The sequence below is a fragment of the Salmo salar genome, chromosome ssa10 (genome assembly GCF_905237065.1).
Source record: "Salmo salar chromosome ssa10, Ssal_v3.1, whole genome shotgun sequence".
Classification (NCBI taxonomy): Eukaryota; Metazoa; Chordata; class Actinopteri; order Salmoniformes; family Salmonidae; genus Salmo; species Salmo salar.
Window position 1 is genome coordinate 73,482,274 of NC_059451.1, and position 25,270 is coordinate 73,507,543.

Sequence of the window (25,270 nt, forward strand, 5' to 3'; positions counted from 1 at the left end):
TAAGCTCATGTTCACAATAATACAGTGAGTGCCCTAAACAGACTATTCCAGACTGCTACCTCATATTTAGTTCCCAGACGCCCACCTCAAACAGAGGTTGGAAAGTCGTAGGAGTAGTAGAGTGTTTGGAAAGCTACTGTAAACTCCTGGAGGCTGTCATTTTGCTGTGGTTATAGTTCTTCTCAGCGGTCCTAGAGAGCCTGGCCTCCCACAAGGCCATGGTGAAAATCTCACGTTCATGAGAGACTCCAAACTTCCTGTGTCTCAGTCTTCCCCTTCTATATTTCTCTGGCATCAAAACACACCAGAACCTCTGTGCAAAGTTAATCCAGGGTGAACACGGCTCAAAGACGTGCCCGGGGAGCTCACATCTTCATATCCTGTTTTGGGAACAGACTAAATGTGGTTTCAGTACAGTAGCTCCCTTTTAAGTGAAGAGACATTGGCCCCGTTCAAATACTTTGAAGTCCACCCATCCTTCCTCATTCTCTAGAGGTAATCACAGATCATAAGTGTTTGATTTCGATAAGATAAAAGAAAAACCTGCCACCTAATTGCTTTTCCCCCAATCTAACCAATTCAGATGTGAGGAAAGGATGCATTTCAAAGTATTCAGAGGGCCATCGTCCAAAATCTTTTGGTCTTCCTCAGTCGGATCTTCATTTTTAGGAGGGGAATTACAAATGCCATCCATCTTCTTTTTCACAATGTACCGTCTCTCTATTTGGCAAGAACCTGCTAATAGAAATAGATACTGGACAGATGCGAGTGCGTGATACATTTGCACCAACATCCTTTTTCGAGATGTAGCCTAAAGCCAAATCATCCACATGCATTTCCCAGGGATATCAGTGTTACAGTGGTGTCATGGCCTTGTGTTTTGAGTCTCAGTCTCTGGGGAGTTGCAACATGGCAAAGCCTTGGCTGGCAGCACCCACACAGCCTTATCTAAAATGTTTCTGTCCGTTAATCTTCAGGAAGGAATAAAAACTCCCTCTTCCTACCAAAGCTCCTTCAGAAAAACCTTGATAGCTAAGCAAAATGTAGGCCTAGTCCATGTTGAAAGAATGACCTTCTGAACAACGACCTAACTGGGTCGTGTTGGTACACAATAGCGAAACAATTTTTGAGAGGGAAAACGAAAATTTGTGCTGATAGTACCTTGCCGTTAAGAGTTCTCATTTATATGGTGCCTACTGAGGACGGCCCTGGTCTTACAAGCTGAACTGTGGATCATGTGCTACTTACAGGGTTTGTGAGGAAATTCAATTAGGGACACAATTATTGTCAATGGTTAAGGCTTAGAAATGGTGGTCAAACCACTATGACTCCCTAGAAATTCCCTTTACCTCATGTAGTAACCAAAAAAAAGTGTTAAACAAATCAAAATGTATTTTATATTTGAGATTCTTCAAAGTAGTGATCCTCTTTGCCTTGATGACAGCTTTGCAAACTCTTGGCATTCTTTCAACCAGCTTCATGAGGTAGTTACCTGGAATGCATTTCAGTTAACAGGTGTGCCTTGTTAAAAGTTAATTTGTGGAATTTCTTTCCTTCTTAATGCGTTTGAGCCAATCAGTTGTGTTGTGACAAGGTAGGGGTGGTATACAGAAGATAGCCCTAATTGGTAAAAGCCCAAGTCCATTTTATGGCTAGAACAGCTCAAATAAGCAAAAGAGAAACAGCCTTTAAGGATCGGCCCCTTTTTTTCCCCAATTTTCGCGTAAAATAACATACCCAAATCTAACTGCCTGTAGCTCAGGCCCTGAAGCAAGGATATGCATTTTCTTGGTACCATTAGAAAGGAAACACTTTGAAGTTTGTGGAAATGTGAAAGGAATGTAGGAGAATAACACATTAGATCTGGTAGAAGATAATACTAAGAAAGAAAAAACGTTTTTTTTTGTATTTTTTGCACCATCATCTTTGAAACCCAAGAGAAAGGCCATAATGTATTATTCCAGCCAAGGTGTACTTTATATTTTGGCCACTAGATGGCAGCAGTGTATGTGCAACATTTTAGTCTGAGCCAATGAACCATTGCATTTCTGTTAAAAATTTTGTATCAAGACTGCCCAAATGTGCCTAATTTGTTAATTAATAAATGTTCATGTTCAAAACTGTGCACGCTTCAAACAATAGCACGGTATTCTTTCACTGTAATAGCTACTGTAAATTGGACAGTGCAGTTAGCTTAAATTCTTGTTAATCTTTCTGCCAATATCAGATATGGATATGTCCTGGGAAATGTTCTTGTTACTTACAACCTCATTCTAACCGCATTAGCCTATCTTAGCTTAACCGTCCCGCAGGGGACCCACCAATCCTGAAGAAGTTTAAGACATGAAGGTCAGTCAAGTCGGAAAATGTCAAGAACTTTTAAAGTTTCTTCAAGGGCCGTTGCAAAAAACATCAAGCGCTATAATGAAACTGGCTCTCATGAGGACCACCACAGGAAAGGAAGACCCTGACTTACCTCTACTGCAGAGGATACGTTCATTAGAGTTACCAGCCTCAGAAATTGTAGCCCAAATAAATGCTTCAAAGAGTTCAAGCAACAGACACATCTCAACATCAACTGTTCAGAGGAGATTACGTGAAATCAGGCCTTCATGGTCAAATTGCTGCAAAGAAACCACTACTAAAGGACACCAATAAGAAGACGACACTTGCTTTGGTCAAGAAACACCAGCAATGGACATTAGACCGGTGGATATCTGATCTGCCCATTGGTCTGAAAAGTCAAAATTTGAGATTTTTGGTTCCAACCGCTGTGTCTTTGTGAGACGCAGAGTAGGTGAATGGATGATCTCTGCATGCGTGGTTCCCACCATGAAGCACGGAGGAGCAGGTATGATGGTGTGCGGGTGCTTTGCTGGTGAAACTGTCAGTGATTTATTTAGAATTCAAGGCACACTTAACCAGCATGGCTACCACAGCGATACGCCATCCCATCTGGTTTGCGCTTAGTGGGACTATCATTTGTTTTTCAACAGGACAATGACCCAAAACACACTTCCAGGCTGTGTAAGGGCTATTTGACCAAGAAGGAGAGTGATGGAGTGCTGCATCAGATGACCTGGCCTCCACAATCACCCGACCTCAACCCAATTGAAATGGTTTGTGATGAGTTGGACCGCACAACTAAGGAAAAGCAGCCAACAAGTGCTCAGCATATGTGGGAACTCCTTCAAGACTGTTGGAAAAGCATTCCAGGTGAAGCTGGTTGAGAGAATGCCAAGAGTGTGCAAAGCTGTCAAGGCAAAGGGTGGCAACTTTGAAGAATCTAAAGTGTATTTTGATTTGTTTTAACACTTTTTTCATTACTACATGATTCCATGTGTTATTTCATAGTTTCGATGTCTTGACAATTATTCTACATTGTAGAAAATAGCAAAAATAAAAAAAAAACCTTCAATGAGTAGGTGTGTCCAAATGTTTAACTGATACTGTATATTGTTATTTTAAGAGGGTCATATCATGGATCAATTAACTATTTGATTTTTTAATTTTAGGACACCTTTTCAGTATATTTATTTTTGCTTTTAATTATTTGATCAAATATAGAGAATATGGCCTTCAGTACTATAGTCCATAGAAATGCACTGAATTACACATATTTAACCCTTTATTTTTGTTGTCACAAAACTACCTCTATACTTCGATTCATTTGTATGGGTTACATTCAGACGAGTTTTGTGGGGGTCGCGGACCGAACCGAAGAACACCATTGAGTTCGTGAGAGTCTCCCCGTTCCAAAAAGAGGTCATATTAGTTTGTAGCCCAAACGGTTCAGACAGAAGTTGGCACATCAGCGTTACCGACTTCAGACGTGTCCCGTGGGGCTTGTGGAGGTCGTAGAGCAAAAAAAACGTAGAGAAAGCACAGTGTTCGTGGGAGTAATCTTTCCATGAAGTGGTCATAGTAGTTTGTAGGCCAAACCGTTAGAACGCTACAGACATTTTTATGAGAAGACTGATTTTCGGAATGTCTCATGGTCAGGCAAACACCACTGTAGCTCAGCCACCTTCCATCACAGATGGGGATGGCCGACATTGGCGGATGTGGTGGATTGAGACAGTCCATACAAAAAAACCATCTCTAACTTAAATCCCCATCACAATCCATCAGTTTAAAAAAATACATATTACTTAGATTGACGCACCGATGCGCCAATAGACTTATTTAATAAGCACTGGAACTTTAAGAAGAAAAAAATAAAAACTATTCTGCTGGCTCTTTCCCATCAACATTATTAAAACGCCTACATTTCTTAACTTTTATCTTCTCCTCTAAGTAAGCAACTCTTCACAAACACAACTGATTCTGTATTGTGAAACAGCCTAAGACCAATTTCAAATGCATTACATTGTTCCGCTAAAGTCACCTAACCAACATGATAATAGGGAAGTGGTTTATTAGTTTCTATAGGATTTGGGGTAAACAAATTTCCGTGATAACCTGTGGCTTTTCATTAGAGCCAAAGTTTCACTTTCATTTATTGAGAAATGACGGTTTCATTTTTCTGACTCATTGGCAGTAGGTCATGGAATTGGAATTTCAGTATACTTCCTGAATTGACTGAAATTAAATGGCATTGACCCCAACCCTTATCATCAGTATTGAAAGAAGATGGAGACAGAGCATAGGGTGGAGTTTAGAAGGGCATTGCTGAATCCTTGGCAGCAGTGGGATTATTAACATGTTTGATCAGCTGAACTGTTTGATCAGCCTCTCTCTCCCTCTCTCAACAGCTGAAGTGTTGAGTTCGGGAAGGAAGGAAGTCTCTGAGGAGACTAAAGCTGAAGACCCTTTTATCATACTCATTAATTATATTTCATCTCTGTGAGCGTAAAAAAAATATATTTAGCACATGTATTGGCCAATGAGGAAAAGTTAATAGCAGTTGAATAAACATGGCCTTCTAAAAGTGGCTGCAGTGGGGGTTTTAGAGGGATACTGTGAGGTTGGGTTACTAGAAAAACAACTTCAGAGTCAGACAAACTCATGGATACCATATTTATGTCATCTGAGTGAAGAAAAATGCAGTATACCTTTAAGATATTTTGTTCACATTTTTATAAACGGCTTTGAAATTGTTGACCTCTCGCTGTTCACATAACACCAACGGGATCCCGCCGCTGCCGCCAAATGTGACACTATTATGAACCAACCAGAGAGTCATTCAGCTCAGTGTGGCTGCCAGGGTTGGCGCACAGGACATTGTGTTATAATGAACTCTGGTGAGTAACAGCCCAGGCCTTTCCCATGTACCAGGTCCCTGCTGGTCCAAATACCAGACAAAGGCGGCGGTTGTCCCAAATGGCACCCTATTCCCAACAGAGTGCACTCATTTCAACTAGAGCACTATGGACCCTGGTCAAAAGTAGTGCACTATATAGAGAATAGGGTGCCATTTGGTACGAAGCAACAAAAAAATAAATACCCTGAGCCACAGCCACATGACTCTAATCAGGAAGTACACAGGTTGAAACAAAGAGAGTGGATTTGAGTTCACTGAGGGATCAGCCGCTTGGGATATAAGGCAGGCAGAAACACTCCCGACTCACGTTAACTCCATAATGAGGGGTGCGAGTTAGCAAGGCTAGGTATTTGGTATTTTATTAGGATCCCCATTAGCTGTTGCAAAACCAGCAGCTACTCCTTCCTAGGGTCCATACAAAAACATGACATAATACAGAACATTAATAGACAACAGCTCAAGGATAGAACAACAAATGTAAAAATGCCACCCATAGACTACATATCAATACTGTACATACACACAAAATATTGAGGTCAAATAGGGGAGAGGCGCTGTACCGTGAGGTGTTGCTTTATATGTTATTTTTAAACCAGGTTTTATGTTCATTTGAGCAATAGGAGATGGAAGGGAGTTCCACGCAATAATGGCTCTGCATAATACTATACGCTTTCTTGAATTTGTTATGGATTTGGGGACTGTGAAAAGACCCCTGGTGGCAAATCTGTGGCGGTAAGTGACTATGCAAACAATTTGGGATTTTCAACACAAATGTTTCTTATGAAAATAAGAAGTGATGCAGTCAGTCTCTCTTCAACTTTTAGCCAAGAGACACTGGCATGGATATATTTATATTATCCCTCTGATTACAATGAAGAGCAAGACGTGCTGCTCTGTTCTGGGCCAGCTGCAGCTTAACTAGGTCTTTTACTTTGCAGCACTTATCTTGATTATTATCCAGTCATGTGGTTAAGACAAAACTAGAGCCTGCAGGACTTCGGAGTGTGGTGTCAAAAAAGCAAGGCATCTCTTTATTATGAACAGACCTCTCTCCATGTTTTAACCATGACAGTTTACAATCTCAGGTAACACCAAGTAATTTAGTCTCCTCAACTTGCTCAACAGCCACACCGCTCATTACCAAATTCAGCTGAAATCTAGAACTTAGGGAATGATTTGTACCATATACAATGCTCTTAGATTTAGAGATGTTCAGGACCAGTTTATTACTGGCAACCCATTCCAAAACTGACTGCAACTCCTTGTTGAAGGTTTCAGTGACTTCACTAGCTGTGGTTGAATCATCAGCATACAGTGCATTCAGAAAGTATTCAGACCCCTTGAGTTTTTCCACATTGTTACATTACAGCCTTATTCTAAAATGGATTACATTTTTTTTTCTTCATCAATCTACACACAATACCTCATTATGACAAACCAAAAACAGGTTTCTAGAAATGTTTGCAAATGTACTAAAAATAAAAAAGCTGAAATATCATATTTACATAAGTATTCAGACCCTTTACTCAGTACTCCCACTCCTCCGGCGTTCGACGTCACCAGTTTACTAACCACCGGTCCTGGCAACGATCATTACGCGCACCTGGCATCAATCATTACGCGCACCTGCGCTCCATTACCTCACTCATTACCTCCCCTTTATCTGGCACTCCCTTAGGTTCATTCCCCAGGCAATATTGACAATGTGTTTCATGTCCTTACGCTTTTCTTGTATTGGTCCATGTTCCGTTTATTATTAAAAACTCACCAGCTGCACTTGCTTCCTGACACCCAGCGTCTCCGTTAGAAAATACTGCCTCAACAAATGGGAGCAGCAGGAAATCAGGACATCTCCCAGACGGTCAATGAACAGGGGTACCTACTTCGTCAACACCATGACCAGCTGGCACAACTGTGGACGGCTATGGAGGAGGTTCTTCGCAGTCTTCAATGTCTCAAACATACCCGAGAGGCATTGCCTTCAACTAGCGGAGAATACTCTGCCATCAGTCGACCCAGAACACCAGTCCATTCAGCAGTCCACTCAGGTCAGCGATGCCCGTCTGTCCCTCCCAGATAAATATGATGGAACCCCATCTAAATGCTGTGGCTTCCTACTCCAGTGCTCCCTCTCTTTTGCACACCAGATGGCAGCCCCACCACTGAAAGGTCCAAGGTTGCCACAGTTATTTCTCTATTGACTGGGTGGGCATTGGAGTGGGCTACAGCCGTCTGGGAGAGAGTAGAGGAGGAGCTGGTTTAGTAAGAGGTTCATGGACTGTAGCAGCATCCAGCGGACTGAAGCAGGTTCTAACGGATGGAATGAGCCGGCGCTCCGTACGCTATTCAGAAGAGGACTGCGTGAGGAAGTCCAGACGGAACTGGCATGTCGAGGTGACAACCTCTCCTTGGATGCACTCATCGCGATGGCCATCTGGATAACCTACTTCGGGAGCGTCAGTACCCTCATCGCTTCTCTCCCTCCCTCAGTGACCACTATCAGAGCTTGAACTCATGGAGGTAGGGGTCACAAGACTCCCCGAGGCTGAACGACGTAGACGGAAACAGCTGGGGCTCCTTTCCTAAGGAGGGGTCCAGCAGTGTCCGTTACGTCCTACCTCGGAATCCACGAGAGCAGAGGGACGGTCACGTGATCTTCCATCTCCTGGAGCAGGTGTATCTCATCTGCATAATTTTCTGCCAGACCCTTTTTTAGTGTCGATAACACTAGCTGGCTGTCCCTCATGTACTGTTTCTACAGCGCTAGTGGATTTCAGTGCTACGGGGAACTTTATTGACCAGATCCTTGAATCCACCCTCAACATCACCTCATACCCGCTCTCCTCTCAGTTTCCGGTTCAAGCCCTGGATAAATCGACCACTAGGATCCGGAACCATTAGACACAATCACCAGACCACTCATAAGGAAAACATTCCTTTCTTCTTAATTAGTGCTCCAGTTTGCAAGATCATCCTCTGCCTCCCATGGCTCCCATGCCATAACCCCACCATCTCATTGTTGAGGATGAAAATCATGGACTGGGAGCCCAAATGCCAGAGGACCTGCCTTCCATCGAGTAGTATCCCCTGTGGTCTGGGACATACAGTGCCTTGCAAAAGTATTCACCCCCTTTGTGTTTTTCCTATTTTGTTTCATTACAAACTGTAATTTAAATGGATATTTATTTGGATGTTATGTAATGGACATACACAAAATTGTGTGAAAAGATATACCTAGTTTAAAAAAAAAAAAGTTACACGGAAAAGTGGTGTGTGCATACAGTGAGGGAAAAGGGTATTTGATTTCCTGCTGATTTTGTATGTTTGCCCACTGACAAAGAAATGATCAGTCTATAATTTTAATGGTAGGTTTATTTGAACAGTGAGAGACAGAATAACAACAACAAAATCCAGAAAAACGCATGTCAAAAATGTTATAAATTGATTTGCATTTTAATGAGGGAAATAAGTATTTGACCCCCTCTCAATCAGAAAGATTTATGGCTCCCAGGTGTCTTTTATACAGGTAACGAGCTGAGATTAGGAGCACACTCTTAAAGGGAGTGCTCCTAATCTCAGCTTGTTACCTGTATAAAAGACACCTGTCCACAGAAGCAATCAATCAGATTCCAAACTCTCCACCATGGCCAAGACCAAAGAGCTCTCCAAGGATGTCAGGGACAAGATTGTATACCTACACAAGGCTGGAATGTGCTTCAAGACCATCGCCAAGCAGCTTGGTGAGAAGGTGACAACAGTTGGTGCGATTATTCGCAAATGGAAGAAACACAAAAGATCTGTCAATCTCCCTCGGCCTGAGGCTCCATGCAAGATCTCACCTCGTGGAGTTGCAATGATCATGAGAACTGTGAGGAATCAGCCCAGAACTACACGGGAGGATCTTGTCAATGTTCAAGGCAGCTGGGACCATAGTCACCAAGAAAACAATTGGTGACACACTACGCCGTGAAGGACTGACATCCGCAAGGTCCCCCTGCTCAAGAAAGCACATATACATGCTCGTCTGAAGTTTGCCAATGAACATCTGAATGATTCACAGGACAACTGGGTGAAAGTGTAGTGGTTTGATGAGACCAAAATGGAGCTCTTTGGCATCAACTCAACTTGCAGTGTTTGGAGGAGGAGGAATGCTGCCTATGACCCAAAGAGCACCATCCCCACCGTCAAACATGGAGGTGGAAACATTATGCTTTGGGGGTGTTTTTCTGCTTAGGGGACAGGACAATTTCACCGCATCAAAGGGACGATGGACGGGGCCATGTACCGTCAAATCTTGGGTGAGAACCTCCTTCCCTCAGCCAGGGCATTGAAAATGGGTCGTGGATGGGTATTCCATCATGACAATGACCCAAAACACACGGCCAAGGCAACAAAGGAGTGGCTCAAGAAGAAGCACATTAAGGTCCTGGAGTGGCCTAGCCAGTCTCCAGACCTTAATCCCATTTAAAAAATAAAAAAAATCTGTGGAGGGAGCTGAAGGTTCGAGTTGCCAAACGTCAGCCTCGAAACTTTAATGACTTGGAGAAGATCTGCAAAGAGGAGTGGGACAAAATCCCTCCTGAGATGTGTGCAAACCTGGTGGCCAACTACAAGAAACATCTGACCTCTGTGATTGCCAACCAAGTACTAAGGTTTTGCCACCAAGTACTAAGTCATGTTTTGCAGAGGGGTCAAATACTTATTTCCCTCATTAAAATGCAAATCATTTTATAACATTTTTGGCATGCGTTTCTGGATTTTTTTGTTGTTATTCTGTCTCTCACTGTTAAAATAAACCTACCATTAAAATTATAGACTGATCATTTCTTTGTCAGTGGGCAAACGTACAAAATCAGCAGGGGATCAAATACTTTTTTCCCCTCACTGTATGTATTCACCCTTCGCTATGAAGCCCCTAAATAAGATCTGGTGCAACCAATTACCTTCAGAAGTCACATAATTAGTTAAATAAAGTCCACCTGTGTGCCCTCTTTTTTTGTTGTTGATCTCAGTACATACATATATACACACACACACACACACACACGTTCTGAAAGGCCCCAGAGTCTGCAACACCATTAAGCAAGGGGCACCACCAAGCAAGTGGCACTATGAAGACCAAGGAGCTCTCCAAACAGGTCAGGGACAAAGTTGTGGAGAAGTACAGATCAGGGTTGGGTTCTAAAAAAATATCCCAAACGTTGAACATCCCACGGAGCACCATTTAATCCATTATTTTAAAAAAATGGAAAGAATATGGCACCACAAACCTGCCAAGAGAGGGCCGCCCACCAAAACTCGCTGACCAGGCAAGGAGGGCATTAATCAGAGAGGCAACAAAGAGACCAAAGATAACCCTAAAGGAGCTGCAAAGCTCCACAGCGGAGATTGGAGTATCTGTCCATAGGACCACTTTAAGCCGTGCACTCCACAGAGCTGGGCTTTATTGAAGAGTGGACAGAAAAAAAGCCATCTGTGGTATGACTTAAATATTGCTGTACACCAGCAGAACCCATCCAACTTGAAGGAGCTGGAGCAGTTTTCCCTTGAAAAAAAAAATGGGCAAAAATCCCAGTGGCTAGATGTGCCAAGCTTATAGATACATACCCCAAGAGACTTGCAGCTGTAATTTCTGCAAAGGGTGGCTCTACAAAGTATTGACTTTAGGGGGATGAATAGCTATGCACACTCAAGTTTTCAGTTTTGTCATATTTGTTTGTTTCACAATAAAAAATATTTAGCATCTTCAAAGTGGTTGGCATGTTGTGTAAATCAAATTATACAAACACCCAAAAATCTATTTTAACCTGTTGGGGATAGGGGGCAGTATTTGCACAGCCGGATAAAAAACGTACCCGATTTAATCTGGTTACTACTCCTGCCCAATAACTAGAATATGCATATAATTGTTTGATTTGGATAGAAAACACCCTAAAGTTTCTAAAACTGTTTGAATGGTGTCTGTAAGTATAACAGAACTCATATGGCAGGCCAAAACCTGACAAGATTCCAAACAGGAAGCGCCCTCTCTGAGCATTTCTTGGCCTTTTGTCATCTCTTTCCAAAACAGAGGATCTCTGCTGTAACGTGACACTTTCTAAGGCTCCCATAGGCTCTCAGAAGGCGCCAGACGTTGAATGATGACTCTGCAGTTACTGGCTGAAAAACAGTAGCGCATTTGGTAAGTGGTCGATCTGAGAACAATGAGAATGTGCGCATGTGAAGAGTCCATTTTACCTTCTCAGTCTTTGAACGAAAACAACGACTCCCGGTCGGAATATTATCGCTATTTTACGAGAAAAATCGCATAAAAATTTATTTTAAACAGCGTTTGACATGCTTCGAAGTACGGTAATGGAATATTTTGAAATTTTTGGTCACGATACGTGCCGGCGCGTCACCCTTCGGATAGGGTCTTGAACGCACGAACAAAGCGCCACTATTTGGATATAACTATGGATTATTTGGAACCAAACCAACATTTGTTGTTGAAGTAGAAGTCCTGGGAGTGCATTCTGACGAAGAACAGCAAAGGTAATCCAATTTTTCTTATAGTAAATCTGAGTTTGGTGAGTACCAAACTTGGTGGGTGTCAAAATAGCTAGCCTGTGATGGCCGGGCTATCTACTCAGAATATTGCAAAATGTGCTTTCACCGAAAAGCTATTTTAAAAATCGGGCACCGCGGAGTTCTGTATCTATAATTCTTAAAATAATTATGTTTTTTTGTGAACGTTTATCGTGAGTAATTTAGTAAATTCACCGGAAGTGTTCGGTGGGAATGCTAGTTCTGAACGTCACATGCTAATGTAAAAAGCTGTTTTTTGATATAAATATGAACTTGATTGAACAAAACATGCATGTATTGTATAACATAATGTCCTAGGAGTGTCATCTGATGAAGATCATCAAAGGTTAGTGCTGCATTTAGCTGTGGTTTTGGTTTTTGTGACATTATATGCTAGCTTGAAAAATGGGTGTCTGATTATTTTTGGCTGGGTACTCTGCTGACATAATCTAATGTTTTGCTTTCGTTGTAAAGCCTTTTTGAAATCGGACAGTGTGGTTAGATTAACGAGAGTCTTGTCTTTAAAATGGTGTAAAACAGTCATATGTTTGAGAAATTGAAGTAAAAGCATTTCTAAGGTATTTGAATAACGCGCCACGGGATTCCACTGTCTTTTACGTAGGTGGGATGAAATCGTCCCACTGGCCCTAGAGAAGTTAACGAGAGTCTTGTCTTTAAAATGGTGTAAAATAGTCATATGTTTGAGAAATTGAAGTAATAGCATTTCTAAGGTATTTGAATATCGCGCCACGGGATTCCACTGGCTGTTGACTAGGGTGGGACGCAAACGTCCCACCTAGCCCAGAGAGGTTAACTCCAGGTTGTAAGGCAACAAAATAGGAAAAATGCCAAGGGGGGTGAATACTTTCGCAAGGCACTGTTTATTTGGACATTCGCCAGGCTCTGGAGAGGGAACCCGCACCCACTACCTGTCCTCCTGAGCGCATCTACATTCTCACAGGGATAAGGCTTTTGACCTGGGCATACACGGCTGTCGTCGCTGGACATCCTGGGATCACCCGTACTAGTCAATCTCTCTCCGGGAAGTATTGGTGGCCCACCTAGGCACAGGACGTTATTCATTACGTCAACTCCTGTTCTGTGTGTGCCCAAACTAAGTCCCACCAGCACACTCCAACAGAGAAGCTCCTTCCCCTTATCATGCCTCAGCATCCCTGGTCTCATCTGTCCATTGACTTTGTTACCGATCTCCCCTCTGACGGTTTCATCACCATTCTGGTGGTTGTGGACAGATTTTCAAAATCATGCCGGTTTATTCCACTCTCTGGTCTCCCTACAGCTCTCCAGGTCTCTGAGGCACTGTTCCAGCAGGTCTTCTGGCACTATGGCCTTCCGGAGGACATCGTCTCCGACCGTGGTCCTCAATTCACGTCATGGGTATGGAGGGCTTCATGGAGAAACTGGGGGTCACGGTCAGCACTCACTTCCAGGTACCAGGCCTCAGTCCAACAGGCAGGTGGAGAGGATGAACCAGGAGCTGAGGAGGTTCCTGAGGAGTCACTGCCAGAACTGGCATGGGGAGCGGACCCGATTCCTTCCCTGGGCGGAATATGCCCAGAATTCATTACGTCACTCCTCCACCGGGCTAACTCCCTTCCAGTGTGTCCTGGGTTATGAGCCGGCCCTTGGCTCAGTGGACTACAAGCCAGACCGAAGCCCCTGCGGTGGACGAATGGTTCTGGTGTGCCGTCCGTCAGAAGGAGCAAGCAGACCGCCACCACAGTGAGACTCCCGTATTCCATCCTGGGGATCATGTCTGGCTCTCTGCCAGGAACCGCCCACTCGGCCTGCTCTGCAAGAACCTGAGCCCCTTGTTTGTGTGGCCATTCAAGGTCCTCCGGAGGGTCAACAAGGTGACGTATAGGTTACAGCTTCCTAGTGACTACCGTATCTCACCTTTTCATGTCTCCCTTCTCAGGCCGGTGGTTCCTGGTCCCCTGGCTGATGCTGTTCCCTACAACACCCCTCCACCCCCTTGGATGTCGAGGGAGGTTCCGCCTATGCCGTGATATCCCTACTGGACTCCTGAACATTGTGGAGGTTGGCTCCAGTACCTGGTGGACTGGGAGGGAAACAACCCAGAGGAGCCGTGTTGGGTTCCGGTGGAGGACATTCTGGATTCCTTTCCATGTTCACCGCCCGGACCGGCCCGCTCCTCGTCCTTGGGGCTGTCCCTATGGCCTGCGGCGTCCTGTGGCGGGGGGGGGGAATACTCTCACGTCTACTCCCACTCCTCCGGTGTTCGAAGTTGCCGGTTTACTAACCACCGGTCCTGGCAACCATCATCACACACACCTGCGCTTCATCATGAGGCACACCTGGACTCCATTACCTCTTATCTGGCACTCCCTTAGTCAATACTGTCCGTATGCTACTTGTATTGTTCCCTTTATTATTAAACTCATCACCTGCACTTGCTTCCCGACTCCCAGCTTCTCTGTTACGCGCTACAAGCTTGTACACCTCTACTTGGGGAGTTTATCCCATTCTTCTCTGCAGATCCTCTCAAGCTCTGTCAGGTTGGAGGGGGAACGTCGCCGCACAGCTATTTTCAGGTCTCTCCAGAGATGTTTGATCGGGTTCATGTCCGGGCTCTGGCTGGGCCACTGCAGGACATTCACAGACTTATCCTTAAGCCACTCCTGCTTTGTCTTGGTTGTGTGCTTAGGGTCATTGTCCTGTTGGAAGGTAAACCTTCATACTATTCTGAGGTCCTGAGTGCTCTGGAGCAAGTTTGCATCAAGAATCTCTGTACTTTGCGCCGTTCATCTTTCCCTCAATCCTGACTAGTCTCCCAGTCCCTGTCGCTTAAAAACATCCCCACAGCATGATGCTGTCATCACCATGCTTCACCGTAGGGATGGTGCCAGGTTTCCTCCAGATGTGACACTTGGCATTCAGGCAAAATAGTTCAGTCTTGGTTTCATCAGACCAGAGAATCTTGTTTCTCATGGTCAGTGTATTTTAGGTGACTTTTGGCAAACTCCAAGCTGGCTGTTACAGTATGTGGCTTTTACTGAGGAGTGGCTTCCATCTGGCCACTCTAACATAAAAGGCCTGATTGGTGGAGTGCTGCAGAGATGGTTGTCCTTCTGGAAGGTTCTCCCATCTTTAAAGAGGAACTCTGGAGCTCTGTCAGAATGACCATCGGGTTCTTGATCACCTCCCTGATCAAGGTCCTTCTCCCCCGATTGCTCAGTTTGGCCGGGTCGGCCAGCTCTAGAAAGAGTCGGTGGTTCCAAACTTCTTCCATTTAAGAATGATGGAGGCCACTGTGTTCTTGGGGACCTTCAATGCTGCAGACATTATTTGGTACCCTTCCCCAGATCTGTGCCTCGACACAATCCTGTCTCGGAGCTCTATGGACAGTTACTTCAACCTCATGGCTTGGTTTTTGCTCTGACATGCACTCGCAACTGTGGGACCTTATATAGAAAGGTGTGTGTCTTTCCAAATCATGTCCAATCAATTGAATTTACCACAGGTGGACTCTAATCAAGTTGTAGAAACATCTTAACGATGATCAATGGAAACAGGATGCACCTGAGCTCAATTTCTAGTCCCATAGCAAAGTGTCTGAATACTTATGTAAATAAGGTACGTTTTTTTATTTTTAATACATTTGCAAAAATGTAAAATATATTTAAATTAAAAAAATGTTTTCGCTTTGTCATTATGGGGTATTGTGTGTAGATTTTAAATGTAATCCATTTTAGAATACGGCTGTAACGTAACAATGTGGAAAATGGCAAAGGGTCTGAATACTTTCCGAATGCCCTGTATAATGCTGTATAGACTGTCTGAGGTTTGTGTTCAAGTCACTCCAGATTTATCTGCTGCTGAGAGGATCAAGCTCACATGCTAACTACATCAGTCACGCGTGTGCATTTGCCATCGCAAGCATTTTGATTTTCACCATCCACGCAAGATGAAATCATGACATGCAGGTTAAAATATCATTTTTCACCGGTCATGCATAAGATCCTCTTTTTAGCTGGTTCTTTGAAGAATTTTGACCTGGATGAAATTGTGTGTTTATATACTCTGACGCTTAATCCACAGATAACTAACTAGGTTTCCCTTTTTATCTTAAATGAATCTCTCCTTGTTTTGTCTTTAAAACATCCACGTGGGTTTGTAGCTTCCTGATATCCAATAAGGAGGGGACTTGCAGTGCGTGGCACATTTCAAATAGAACTAAGTTATATTTTAGCGTTTGGCTACTCAGATGCTCATTCATATGCGCAAGCGGTGTAGGTGAAATGATTTATTATCATGTATATGTACATTATTTTTCAATGCTCGTGCACACAACGTGGCCAGTGAAGTTTGCATGTCAGGCTGCTTGGTCCAACAGACACCAACAGGGGTGATCGCATTAGAAAGGCAGGTGGAAAACAAAAACAGACTAACTGAAGACAGTGGTGTCATTTAAAAAAGGCCTGGGAGTGTTTACGCGAGCCAGGTTCCCTACAAACTCCCCGGAGTGGTCCATTTGAGGACACTTAGAAGGCCGGGAGGGGAGGGCAGGAGAAGGTTGTTGTCACGCTGTTGCAATAGAATTACCAGGCTTAATTCGCTACGAACAGAATGCGCCTAGACATAAGTGGGCAGTCTTCTAATTGAATTGATGTGCAAGAACATCCACTGCAGACAAAGTTTATTATTGCGGTGTGTGTACGTTCAATAACAAAATGCGCAGTTAGTGCATTAGTAAGCACATCATGCTACGCAACCAAGGGCAAAAATCATGTCTCCTATAAAAAGGCAGTCGAGAACACTCAAGTTATCATCAAGCATGGCATGAAGCTAAATCAGGGGTATAAACAAAATTATAAACTGGCTGGTTCGAGCCCTGAATGCTGTTTGGCTGACAGCCGTGGTATATCAGACCGTATACCACGGGTATGACAAATATTATTTATTTATCTATATATTGGTAACCAGCGTATAATAACAATAAGGCACCTCATGGGTTTGTGGTATATGGCCAATATACCACGGCTAAGGGCTGTATCCAGGCACTCCGTGGTATATCTTCAGTTTCTCGCATGGAATAGCCTTCATTTCTCAGAACAAGAATAGACTGACGAGTTTCAGAAGAAAGTTATTTGTTTCTGGCCATTTTGAGCCTGTAATCGAACCCACAAACGCTGATGCTCCAGATACTCAACTAGTCTAAAGAAAGCCAGTTTGATTGTTTCTTTAAAATCAGCACAACAGTTTTCAGCTGTGCTAGCATAATTGCAAAAGGGTTTTCTTATGATCAATTAGCCTTTTAAAATGATAAACTTGGATTAGCTAACATAACGTGCCATTGGAACACAGGAGTGATGGTTGCTGATAATGGGCCTCTGTATGCCTATGTAGATATTCCATTAAAAAAATTCTGCCGTTTCCAGCTACAATAGTCATTTACAACACTAACAATGTCTACACTGTATTTCTGATCAATTTGATCAGATAGGAACCGGGGACACTTCAGGGTCGTATTCGTTAGGCGCCAAAGAAGAAGAAAACATTCTGAAATGGTGGGACTATACCTGAAAGAAACACTTATTTTTCTTGCTACATTGTATCCTTATGAATACAACCCTGATGTGTGACAGAGTCCAATTCATTCCTATGTGTGTGTGACATAGATTTCTTAGAGGCCTTGCCAGGCCTAACATGAGTATTACCGTAAGCCTAGGGATGCTAGAGCTGCAGGTGAGATTTAAGTAATCTGCAGACACTTCTCTGAGCCATCTGCTATCCAAAAATAAACAACTTATATAAATACACATAAAAAGCAATTCTCAGACATAGGCTAACTCACATAGCCTAGAGTACTGTAGCTTCTATGAACTTCATGTTATTGGCATAGCCTTATCACCAAGTCTGAATGACTACCATTTCCACTTGTTACACTTCAGATGGTGTATAAATCACTGTTCCGGAACTGTTCTAATCAAGTGCGTCGCTTTGCTGGCCACAAAAGGATGCTGCGAAGTTTGAATTGAGTTTGGCTGCATGTATCAGATCATAGGATGGCATTTAAAATATTTAACACAACAGATTGGAAAGTGGGACGAACGACACCGAGGCCCAAATTGGAATGTTCCATTTTACAAAGAAAGATTGATTAGCCGGTCGCTATTAAAAATGGATACGAGGCCCTCGGAAAGAGTTGACATTAAACGTGAAGTCATCAGAACAAAAATGAGACGGGTCCCCAAAGGCAGGACCCTACTGGCACTGCAGATGGCAAAGGCTATGGCAGGCTGCAGCTTTTTGAATGGTTCATAGGACACACGTGTGCACACACGTGCACACACACACACACACACACACGTCGAGCATTTGGCCCTGCATCCAGCTATATTTAGCCCTGGTTCTCTCAGCTGCCCCGTGTGGTCTTGTTGTGAGAAAAAGTAAGCCTCAACATGACACAAATCATGGCTTTGCACTTCCCTTACCACAACACTGACCAGCGACTTGACCCAGCACAAAGCTTGACCCAGCTAACAATTCTAGGGAGAGAGAATGTTTTTTGTTGTTGTAATGTTACCCTGATGTTTGAGTGTCCAGTTTTCCGTTAGTTAGGGGAACATGCTATACATGTTAGCAAAAACCTCCTGAGAACCTATTTAGCATGTTTAAGCGTTAGAGTTAGGAGAACATTCCCTTAATGTCAAACAGAACTTAAAATGTATTTAGGGACATCACCGGAACAAGCTGGGAACTAGACAAAACCTCCACGGGGCTATGCCAGAACGCCCTGCTTTAAACAGTTCCCATGAAACGTGTCTAGAACATTCATATCTTATATCCTGAGAACATGGCAGTTTCTGTATAAGTTTGGCATGATGTTGATGCAATATTCTTCTAACCCCCAGAAACTGGATTATTCTTGCAACGTTCCAATGAAACCATAGCACCGTATATGGTTTGGGTCGGTTGTGACTCTGATATTTTATTTTCACATTATCCTTTCTAGCAACTATTGTGGATGTACAGTATAACCAGGCCAGCCAAGTACAGTTCTGATAGTGTAAATATGCATTAGTTACAGCATTGAATCTTACTCTGAGCCTTCCCAATGAAACCTACCCCTAACAAAACCCCAGAAAACCTGCCTTAGTTCCCAGAACCTTCAGCTCTTCCCTAGCTTTGTAAACATTTTGTATGACACTGCTAGGGCTGGATGCAGACCAAAACAGTGGCTCTTCCTTGCCTCCCTGTCCCTCTCACTGGTGCAGCAGGGCTGCTGGTGGTATAGTAACATGGTGAGAGTTAAGTGTGGAAAGTATAGGGACAATGTATGGCTGGAGCAAGTATTTCCCAGACTTCTTGGCGAAATTCTGTATGTGGCATGCATGGCCTTCGCCGGCCACATCCAGAGAAGTGACTCAATATTTTTGTCCTATAGCCCAACCGACCGCAAGGTGGCAGTATTATTAATTTTACGTTGTTTGTCATCTGACATTGCTCGTCCATATATATATACTAATTCCATTCCTTTACATTAGATTGTGTGTATTGTTAGATATTACTTGCTAGATATTACTGCACTGTTGGAGCTAGAAACACAAGCATTTCGCTACACCAACAATAACATCTGCTAAAACCCGTGCATGTGACAAATAAAATTTGATCATAAGTCTGACTTTAATGTGTCCAGGCGACAATACACTCATGTCCCCCATGGACCAGTTCATACATTTATAGTAATTGTATTTATTTAACCTTAATTTAACATAACATCCTCCATTCAGGCTGCAAAGTTGGCGGTTTCCTCCTTAACTGGATTTAATGGTTCATTGGTGGGGGAAAAAAAGGGAAAATATGCATACTATCTTTATAAATAATACATTAAAAAAGATCCACCACTATGCTAATCTACACCTGGATGTTGTGCACCGCATTCAACCAATCAGGTAGCAGCACTGTTTTTTCACCCCTGATCTGTTTCAAAATAAAAGTGGCGCTTACTGAACAAGTATTTATTAATTTATGTTTTTTTTTTTTTATTTAACCTTTATTTAAAACATATTCCTATTTACAATGACAGCCTGCCGGGGAAGTGGGTTAACTGCCTTGTTCAGGGGCAGAACAACAGACTTTTACCTTGTCAGCTCAGGGATTCGATCCAGCAACCTTTTGGTTACTGGCCCAACGCGCTAACCACTAGGCTACCTGCCACCCCCTAATGGTAGCCATGTTAATGACATGTATTGGAACTCGTTTTAGAGTAGAACGAGATTTTGAGTATAATACATGTATTTTTCAGCCCAGATGCAATTAATGTAATGAATGTATTGTTTACAGGCTTATTAAATGATATGTTCATAAACTTGTGCAATGTGAAAAGTCTAATTAACAGTCAATAAATAATATAAATTTAAAAAACTCATTAACACCAAATGGGCCAAATATCAGTGCTTTGGCTTTGAGATATGTGTATTTACAGCTGCTAGCCTTATTAGCCTAGGAAGAAAATAATGAGTTTGACTACATTTTAGGTCAGGGACTTTCTCTTTTAAAATGAATATAGCTAAATTACACTGTATATATGCGTGTGCAGTATTTAAAGCGAGTGTAAATGAGATCTGAGAAAAGCATATGGGCAATTCCGTAACAGAATGATGTTGAGATGCAGATTTTTCACAAACCGTCATTGTTACAAAACTTTGCATCTTCACTGTTCTTCAAGTAAAATGTGTTTTTGTAAAATTTTCGGTGGAAATTGTTAAGTAGTCCGTTTGCATAGAGTTGTATGATTTAGTATTGGACGGTATACCGAAACTTTGGTACTAGAACATGAAAAACGGAACTAGAATGTTTTTTAGTTTTTTTTTACTTTCGTAGGCTACTTCTGTCAAATGTGTTTCACATCGTCTACTGATTGAGAGAGGATCAAGTCTGTCTATTATCGGTGCAGTTGATGTGTCCCCTTATAGCACGAGAGAAACGTGCCTGCTCCACCTACTCATGCTAGAGCTAGCCTTTCCTGAGTAATCACTGCACTCACTGGGAGTCTGGGCTGCATCATGTTAGCTCCCCACTCATGTTGCACTGAGCACACTTGAATAATACAAACACAGCATGTAGAAATGTTGCAGCTATTAAATGCTGGTTTGCAAAACAACTTGTATTACAGGCTAGAACACTCTACAATGCGAGACTGAAAATACCAGTTGCTTCCAGCTTTGTAGGCTACCTTTCCTTGCTAGCTTACAGCTGAAGCTAACATCAATTCATCATTGATTAATGCATGCATACATTGTCACACCCTGATCTGTTTCACCTGTCTTTGTGTTTGTCTCCACCCACCTCCAGGTCGCACCCATCTTTCCATTATCCACTGTGTATTTATACCGGTGTCCACGGTTTGTCTGTTGCCAGTTCGTCTTGTCAGGTCTTACCAGCGTTCTTTCCCGCCTTCCTGTTTCTCTAGTTCTGTTTCCTAATTTTTCCCAGTTCTGACCATTCTGCCTGCCCTGACCCTGCCTGCTGTCCTGTCCCTGCCTGACTCTGACCTGATCACAAACCTATGCCTGCCCTTGACTTGCCCCGTGTTTCTAATAAATAATCGGAGAACTGTACTATCCGACTCCCATGTCTGCATCTGGGTCATATCCCGAGTTGTGATATACATGGCTTTCTCTGAAAAATTTACAACAAAAAAAAGTCAAATGTAATGATAAAGTCAAAAGATCTGGCCTGATCAAGTTCCATTTTGTGACTTGGCTTAATTTTTTGCTATGGTATCGTGATGGTTTTTTGAAATGTGAGCTAGTATGCCCAACGTGAAAAATGCTAGGTCAAACGTCCCCTTGAGTGTCGCAGCCGACTTGGCCCACTCAAGATAACATGCTACGGATCAATGAAATCAGGCTGGTTTAGACACAAAAGAATTACCTAGCTAGCTAGTAATACAGTACTATAAAGCTGTCATTTACAATCAACGATGTAGATATGATCACAAGTGGTCCGATTTTCATTTTGTCAAAAGGAATGGAGCTAAGTTTTGTCCATTCCTAAGAATATTCACACTTTTATCACCGATGCAATTTGCTTACCTTGATTGGTGGTTATTAGCTGGCCAAAATAACAGTATTCCATTCATTTACGCAGTTCAGAATTTATTAGGTAGTAATCAATCGATATCCTATTGTAAACTTGTTGGAAGTGAGAGGCAGCTTTAGTCATCTTCCATCCTTTTTGAGCCGCATCCTATTTCTTGCTACGCCCTGCCACTTGTCTTCACTCCCCTCAAAGATGTAAAATCATTGGATAGGTGTAGATGAAATGTCTACCAATACAATTACACCAATCCATTGCTTTTAAATCTTTGAGGGGGTGTGAACAGGCGAGAAGGGGTGAGAATTGAGATTGGGCTCCTGTCATCCTATAGTAGCCTAGCGCACGCAGTCTTCCCGCTGTCTCAGTCATCAATAATCTTTAACAGCTGACTCAGATAATTAGCCAGATAAATAGCGATGTGGCTATTAGTTGTCATTACTAAGTAGTTGTCATTACTATGAGTAATGGTGCCAGTACGCTCTGAATTACCAGCAAATCAATTATTATTTTACGATTGGTCCCAACGATGGTCAACAAAATGAGGAATCCAATCCAGTCACCTCATGAGATGGAGAGATCATCTTCAACTAGGAGCAAGCAAGGTAAGCAAGCTAGTTAAGTACACAACTTCATTAGCTTAACCGCTAGGCTACCTGCCTGCCCTTCGAGCAGAGCAGGAAGGCCCATTGTCCTAACACAGACACAGCGTGTACACATCTTGCTCCAGAGCCAGTGCTGTTCTTCCTTCAGACAAACATTCATAAAAAATGTGCTCATTTGCACAATATCTCTAGTTCAGATTAGTTTGTTAATTTCCAAACTCACCAAGTAGCTATGACCTACACTCATAACTTTATGAGCTGGATTGCCTGTCTCTGCAATTAGTTTGTGGTCATTGGCCTATTTAGCTTGCAGCCTCTATGGAAATTCGCTAGTACTTGTGCTAATTTTGTTAGCATTCTGGTAATAGACGCCAATGGGCTTTTTTAGCAGCCCCTTGTGTACTAAAACGGTAATAGGGAGAGGTTGAAAATGTCAAAGACACTTGCCAGCTTTTCAGCGCATGCTCTGCATTCGTGTCCTGATAATCCGTCTGTCCCTACAGCCTTGTGAATGTTAACCTGTTTAAAAAGGTTTTACTTACATCGACTAAGGCGAGTGTGATCACACAGCCATCCGGAACAGCTGGTGCTCTCATGCATGGTTCAGTGTTGCTTGCGTCGAAGCAAGCACAGAAGATATTTGGCTAGTCTGGTAGGATCGCGTCACTGGGCAGCTCGTGGCTGGCTTTCCCTTTGTAATCTGTGCTGGTTTGCAAGCCCTGCCACATCTGATGAGCGTCAGCACTGATTATATTGGCATATTAGGATTCGGTCTTAGTCCTGTATTGATGCTTGCTTGTTTTATGGCTCGTCGGAGGTCGTAGTGGGATTTCTTGTAAACGTCCGGCTTAGTATCACACTCCTTGAAAGCAGCAGCTCTAGATTTTAGCTCAGTGTGGATGTTGCCTGTAATCCATGGCTTCTGGTTGGGATATGTACAGTCAGTTGGGATATGTACGTACAGTCACTGATGTGGTAAACTTAATGCCATCGGATGAATCCTAGAACATATTCCAGTCTGTGCTAGCGAAAATAGTCTTGTAGCTTAGCATCTGCTTCATCGGACCACTTCTGTATTGAGCTCGTGCGTCACTGATACTTCCTGTTTTGAGTTTTTGCTTGTAAGCAGGAATCAGGATAGAGTTATGATCAGATTTCCCAAATGGAGGGCAAGGGAGAGCTTTGTATGCAATTCTGTGTGTGGAGTAAAGGTGATCTAGAGTTTGTGTGTGTGTGTAAAACATTTGGGTCTTCATGACAATTTACTTTATTGTGGACCCAAATAAATAAGACTGATAAAGCACGTGAAACATGTTGTTTTCTTCCCTTCGGGGTAAGATGGTGAAGATTGGGTAGGCTCCTGGATCTGGTGGCCAGTTTTGAAACCAAGGTGGTTTTCACCATGGAGCACTCAGCTAAAGTGTGTGTGTCACTGACAGTCTCTCCCTCAGACACACAAACACAGAGAGAAAGACAGGACATCTAATGATCACAATCAATTAGCTAAAATGATGGAGTTGTCAGTAAACTTTTATGAATGATGATCTAAGGAGTTTGCGTTAGAGATCACTTTGTGTTTGTCAGAGAGAGAGACACGGTCAAATTCATTAATATCAATATGAATTAAATCCTTCCTGCCCACTGCCATTGGGGTCTTTTGCACACTAGTACTCTACTATTTTACTTGCCTCACTACATATTAATATTTATGTTTTGTGTGATTGTCTTGTATTGTTGTCTTGTATTGTTGTGAGTATTTGTATTGTTTTTACTATTCCTGTATGACAAACTAATTCCATCTTATCTCTCAGCAGATGAGATTATTCCACCTGGCCATGGAGATGTCAGCAACTCATTCCAGTACCTTTTCCTGCAAGCTGAAGTTCAATTATTGTCATTATTTTGGTCTTTATTTCTGCGATCTATGCTGCCATCCAGGGTTGTCTATTAGTGTTTACTTTTAAGGATTTGTTGTTTACTGTTCATAATCACACTGAAATGTCAAATTATCCAACTTAAATATATTTATATATTATTGTTCAGTGTAATAATTTGTTATAGTAATGGTTATTTAATACAAACACCAGCAGTGCAGTGAGTGTTGGTGTTTCTCTCATGCCTCTCAATGCAGTTTGAATTAAAACGGAATAGAATCTTTGAATGTGGTTCTCACTTCTTACTTTTTGACTGAAGCACACTTTAAAAGCACATAAACTTGGTTTCTGGTAAAGATAGCTCAGTGATTTATACAGATCTGGATTGGGGACAGTGTAGTTTGAAGAAGAAACAAATGCCACCAGGGAAATGGTTTTCCCATACGTCCTTTCTATTCATCCACGCATGTCCTGGATGCAAAGTCCTTTCTATTCATCCACACATGTCCTGGATGCAAAGTCCTTTCTATTCATCCACACATGTCCTGGATGCGAAGAAAGCAGAGTGCCAACAGCATAAAGATGGGACATGGGCAAACATAATGGGCACTACTGTGAGGAGCACTTTGAACAAAATGCCCTTAGGTGTTATTTCATGCAGAGGTTTTTATACCTAATCCGAAGAAATCCAAAGAGATGCTTATGTTATCTTTATACCTATAGAATGACAATTAGCCTAGTTGGTTGATATGGAAATGCTTTTTTAAGCACTGTTGCTACAGAGGGAGTGAATAAAATTAGATTAGCCACGTCAATCACACTTAACCAAGCACTAGATAACAACAACTGTGTTCAACACTGTCCATTGCATATTG

The 25,270-nt window shown here is 42.6% G+C and overlaps 1 protein-coding gene across 2 annotated transcripts in view; it reads right to left on the bottom strand.

The window, feature by feature from the left end:
- Positions 1–25,270, bottom strand: part of mfge8b (milk fat globule EGF and factor V/VIII domain containing b) — a 52,875-nt gene that overhangs the window by 27,029 nt on the left and 576 nt on the right. The gene's annotated exons all lie outside the window — the stretch shown is intronic.